The sequence below is a fragment of the Saccostrea cucullata genome, unplaced genomic scaffold (assembly GCF_032062105.1).
Source record: "Saccostrea cucullata isolate Sc308-1 unplaced genomic scaffold, CSIRO_AGI_Scuc_v1 ctg466, whole genome shotgun sequence".
Classification (NCBI taxonomy): Eukaryota; Metazoa; Mollusca; class Bivalvia; order Ostreida; family Ostreidae; genus Saccostrea; species Saccostrea cuccullata.
The window spans coordinates 57,728-63,727 of record NW_026921194.1 but is presented as its reverse complement, the minus strand read 5'-3'; the positions used below and the strand labels follow the sequence as shown (position 1 = coordinate 63,727).

The window sequence follows — 6,000 nt, the reverse complement described above, 5'->3', positions numbered from 1 at the left end:
GAGATACTCCAAATACAAACACAACAAAGAGTAACTTGTTACTGTTCACATTTGTCTCCAAATCAAATTCCTCAAAAGAAATTCGGGATGTGATATAGTTCGTATTAGATGTAACGTCATATGACATGCTCAAGCCAGTCATGTTCTTAAAACACCTTGTTGCTGTCATTATGTCTAAGCTATCTATTAACAGAAAAAAGAGTATGAATATTTTCTCCAATTATACACTTTAAGTTTAAAAGATAAAGTAAAATACATGTACCAGTGAAGTAAACAATTAAAGATCAAACTTTAAAGCATGTAAACAACGATATCTTTTTTTCAGAAAATGAATGAACGGAAATAAAAATAATATAGGGAATTAAGAAAATATTTCCGGGATTTTCGAAACAAGAGAGGAAGGCAAAGCTTTGAAAAACAAAATGGTCTTTCCATTCGGGGAAACATTTATATTTTTGTTTAAAGTACAGGAAAAGTATAATAGGTCATGTATCATCCACTCAAAGATAGTTGTTAGTACATGTATTTTATGGCAAAAAATTGTACAATGATTCAATTTTCAATCTAAATGTAATGTTATAAATTTTGTAAATAATACATGATAAATCCTTCACAAGAAAATGAAATTAAAAAAATGATCCAAGTATACGCTTACATGTAGTATTAAAATCAGTGCTAGAAAGAAAATTTACACAACTTACGGAAGCACTGATGAAAATGGATAATCCTTATATCATTAGAATAACCAACATCTTTAACGCAGTATAGAAAGGACAAAGTAAACGCATGAGCATGACTCGGAAATTTTGTGTAATGATCATTTATGTGTACCGACGATCGCGAGTTCAATGGCGATAGCTTTTTATTTCCTCGTACATGTGGTGAACATGCATCTAAGTCCGTGTTTGCAATCACAAATTTGCGAGTTGTATAGAAAATATGCATTGTGCATAGATACATGTAATAAATGTTGGTACATCTCCCTGAAAATCGTATTTAAAAATACTATCCTTTCAGGCTTTTTCAACATGTCATCTTGTTAAATCAGACTGATAATATTTTGTCATCGTAGTAAAACAGAATATTTAAACAAATCATACCACTAAGTACTCCCTGTTTATATTTAAAACACAATATGCTTTGTGATGGCCTTCATATCCGTGTATAGATTATTTTGTTCCAGAACAGCAAAGAAAATGTTAGCATAGTTTGAAATGAAAAAAATGCCTCATTTTTTAAATAGGTTCCGTGTTTTTACAAGTAATAATTTTTTTTTTTCCGATGGGTTACTTAACCTATTCTTATTGATATTGTAGGGTCAACAAAGATATAGAATAAAAACTGAGTTTGATAGGGAAATTATTTTAATTACAGGAAATTTAAACAGAAATATATTTCACACTCTGCATTGTATATCTAATAACTTGCAGCTGATTATATTCATAACGTGATCATGTTTGCTATACGTATATAACATATATTTTTTTGTTGTTTATTGTTCCAGGTAAATGCCTATTATGGCAATGAATCAAAGTATCTTTAATGTAGATTTATTGTATTTCCTCCCTCTCTCTCTCTCTAAAATTAAATATTGAGTACTGTCAATCACTTTTTATCCGCAAGAACTTTATTTTTGCGTAATTACGCGAGACAATGTCCTCGCGAAAATTAAGTTCTTCCGTACAATAGTATTCCATAAGAATATATAGAGCAATTACCACAATTCGCGAATATTTTGTCTCGCTTATCAAGTGTCAATGACTATCTCACGAAAATAAGGTGTCGCGAAAATTTTGTGATCTACAGTAAGCAGAAAATTTAGCATCGTGTTGTATAAATTTTTTGACACCAAAACATCTTCAAATACTTAAAATATTTATTTCATTTTTATTAAATACATAAAACAAAATGATTGATTCCGTTATAACATGACTGCACATGTAACTGTATCACTTTATTACTGTACATATTTTCACGTTACATTTATTGTAAAAGCAAGGACTGTACATGTAATATAGAGAACTTTATACCCTTGAAAACAACACGAGCTATCTTTCTTTCTGTTTCGATATTTTTGGTAGCATATGTCTATAGTGGAACACAAATTAAATGTCAAAAGACAAAGAGACAGCAATATCTAATCTTTATGCATCCTTTCATCTGGCTTTTTCAAAATAAATTAAGTGTAATATCAATTTGTTTGTTTTTGTTTATTTTTTGTGCATTGGCAATTGATAAACAAGGTTCAAATAAAAAAAATGTACCCCCCCCCACGCATGAAAAGCGGGAGGGTAAATAGAAATCGTTAATTCCGTCCGTCCGTCCGTCCGTCTGTTACGCTATAGGGTACCCATCTGTTATTTGCAACTCCTCTTAATCCGCTTTCAAAGAATCTTTATTACATATTGCCATTGTGCACCTCCTATTTTATTTTCTGATCCGACACATATTTTGGGTTTCCCGGCCACAGCAAAACATGGACTTTGTCATCAGTTATAACACTATGGGAGGCGGAAGGGGAGGGGGGTATCATTTAGTGAGCTCATTGCTCACAGTACCTCTAGTTTTAAATAGTGTTCACCCAAGAACGGCAATTCAGAAATGCTTGCCTTTTAGCACATTTCAAGAGTTTATATCTCTTTGCTAGATTTATTAGTCTCAAAACATGTATGAAGGCACCGTGAAATTCATGAAATTGCTATTGACAAATTAAGTCATAATATAATATACATGTAGCAGAATTTATTATTATTATGCAGTAGATAATTGCTGTACAAAAGAAAATCTTATGAAACTAATTTTATACCAAGTTGAACAAAAATCAATACAAAATTGAAAAAAAAAATGATGATACTGGCGTTCCTCCTGAGTGGAAACAGATAAGCTTAAAAGTTCAATGCTTGTATTTATTTTTTTTTCTTGAAAGGAGGGGGGTACGAAAGACATCACGCTGCTCTCTTGCATTAATGCACTTCAATAAATACGGAAATTGTCCTAGAAAAACTTTTTATAGCACTGCAATCACATTTTCAAGGGTATACAGTTTTTGCCGTATCCATCCTTCTGTATATTTGTTTGTTTGTCTGTATGTCCGCAAAAACTTTAACCTTAAGATGGCCCATTACTTTTGACTTATTGGAGCTATGATAATTATATTTTTACATTTTTATTCCTTGTGACAATATCTTTCTCTGGGTACAACAAAATTTGACCTTTATGTTGTCCTTGTCCTTGGAGTATTACCCACGTTTAAAGAAAAATTAAAAACTTGTACTTTGGCCATAACTTTTTGAGCGTTAGATATTAGAGCTCTCATTTTTCAAACATGTATTTTTTTGTGACAAGACCTTTCATTGAATTCCAACATTTTTGTTGCCTTTTGACCTAGACCTTGTATATTCATGTACCTTAAGAAACTTAAACCTTTGTCATAACTCTTGTTGAATATTTATTTAAGGGGTATTAGATGACAGCTAGTTATTTCAACTAGTTATTATAATTCAAGCATTAGACCAAATATAAGTGTATTTATGTATATAAAGGAATTTATGTGATCTAAATACGTAATAAATTGCATATTTTTATTAATTACCAATTTGTTTGAATTCATGGGTCCCGAAGGATTTTCCGGGTTTTATACTTAAGCGTCCTCTAGTAACGGCTATTAGCCTTATCCTTATCAGAATAACATTTCGGCTCCAAAATGTGGTTTACAAATTTTACCCACCACCACCCCTTCAATCCTCCATAATTATTGTTATTGTAGAAAATACATGTACTAGTTTCTTTTATATAAGGTGCCTATTGTTATTGCATGACTTTTGTTATTGTAGAAAATAGATGTACTAGTTTCTTTTGTTTAAGGTACTTATTGTTAATTTTGTAGAAAATATATGTACTAGTTTTCTTTTGTGTAAGGTGTGGGATGTTTTTGGGCCCCACCTTCTGCTGCATTCTGATATTGTAAAATCTGTAATCTCATTTGGCATTTGTAATAAATGCTCTATACACACACACACCCTCTTTATTATTTAACATGCTGCAGAACAGAGCTGCAAATGTGCTTCAGGGTCACATGAACCGAATTGTTCATCAGTTTCAGTATTTAAGAGCACATAAGTATCAAATTATGATCTATTGTTTAATATTATCTTGTTGTGTATATTCGTCGTGGGCAGGATGGGTCTGTGAACCTCCTCTCCTTTCACTCCAAACCTTTATAATATGTTGCCTATAAAACCACTTGCAAATATAAGTACATCATTGAATAGTATAATTTTTTGTAAAGATAAAAAAAGTTTAAAAGGATATACATTTAAAAGAGACCAATGCTAAGATGGGAGATTAAGAAACAATTTCTTTCTTCTTGTACATGCAATGTATCATTTCATTCTAATGAAAAAAAGTATATCTGAAAAATTGTGTTTTGCTTACGTACCTTAGGTCAAAAATGTATTAATTCGCATTACATTGTATATTTTTCATTGACATTTCTACATTAATTTGGTGGCATTATTGAAAGGAAAAATCTCATAAACTTTTTACGATGGAAAACAAAACAAAAAAAAAAAAATACATATCAACTATAAACCGGTTTGCATGTTTTACACGCAAAGTGTAAGTTGAGAAGATTCTTAATTGATTCCTTGCATAAAATTGATCTTGGATTATTGTATCTTAAAATTAATACAATCAACTTACGTACACATATCTAAAAAAACTTACCTTTTGTATATGATAATTGTTACCATGGTGATCAAAACAAGGAAGATAGATATTCCTATCACTGACGGCAGTATCACATTTGTTGGGTTATTTTTGAAAGTCTTTGCAGTCATTTCATCTTAATAAATGTAAATAAAAACACTTCTTTTTGAATGTTCAAACAATTACAGAAGTTTTCTTTTTCCGACAGTTATCAGTTTGTATATGGTATAATATATATTTTCCAAAACTCTGAATTTGTAAATGATAGTTTTACATTTTAAAATAAAGAGCTAAGTTCACGAAGTGCAAAAATCCGCCTAGTCATCAAAATAAGTGAAACCTGCTGAAATTATACTCGAAGATTTGTATGTTGTAAAACATTTTAATCTTTAAGAATATCTTTTCTGGTTTTCTTTTCACAGCCGTTTCAATTTAGCATTGTTTTCTTAATCAATGCTTTCACGTCATTACGTTGACGTTATATGCTTCAACACCGTGACGTTGACGTTTTGTATAAAAATAACACATAAATGTTTACGGAATAAAATTCAACAATATAGGCCATTCTTCAAAATTTTAAAATTTCAGGACAATGTTTCTATGAATTTTTTAAGAAGTTCTGAAAAATGGATTGTTTTTTTTTATTTATCTGTTATTCAAAGAAATGAGAACTATTTGTTATATATTTATAAATATTAAATAATGATTGAGTGGAAAAAACTTGGATACATGCAACACCTTTTAAATGAAAATAAGGGGCAGAATAAGTTGAACACCAACACAAGTGTTAATCTATCATATCTGAGTAAAACTGAATTTTTTGTACTAAAATATATACTATGGTAGTCATGGAGGAAACGGATTTTAATATCCTTAAATAAGTTATTATATGGTCCTACGGCATACAAACTGAAAAAAACAGAGATTTTGACAAAGAATAGACAAGTGTTCTTTAATAACGAAAACATCAAGCTTAAAAAAATGCTTAATTAAAAATGAATATTTTTGTAGTTAAATCATAATTTATTATATATTGTCATTTGATTGTCACTTCCTTAATTTATGACATTTCCTGAATATTTGATATGTACACAGTTTTTACATGTAATACACGAAAAATAGTGACAATATTGAAGGCTACATATGTATCTTACGCACACAGAGCATAATATATATTTAGGAAATAAACCACAATAGTAGACTTTTAAACAAAATTGATGCAAAGCAGGCGCACGTAGCATCGTCTTTGAAAGAGGGGGAGGGGGGGGGGTGGGGCAGAGATTTTTTTTCACT

General features: G+C 30.4%; 1 long non-coding RNA gene across 1 annotated transcript; it reads left to right on the top strand.

Moving 5' to 3' along the window:
* Positions 1-3,519: 3,519 nt before the first annotated feature.
* On the top strand, positions 3,520-4,016 carry LOC134259427 (uncharacterized). The gene is made up of 2 exons (XR_009990352.1): positions 3,520-3,823; positions 3,865-4,016. It is a non-coding gene; the product is annotated as an uncharacterized LOC134259427 (long non-coding RNA).
* The last annotated feature ends 1,984 nt before the right edge of the window (positions 4,017-6,000 follow it).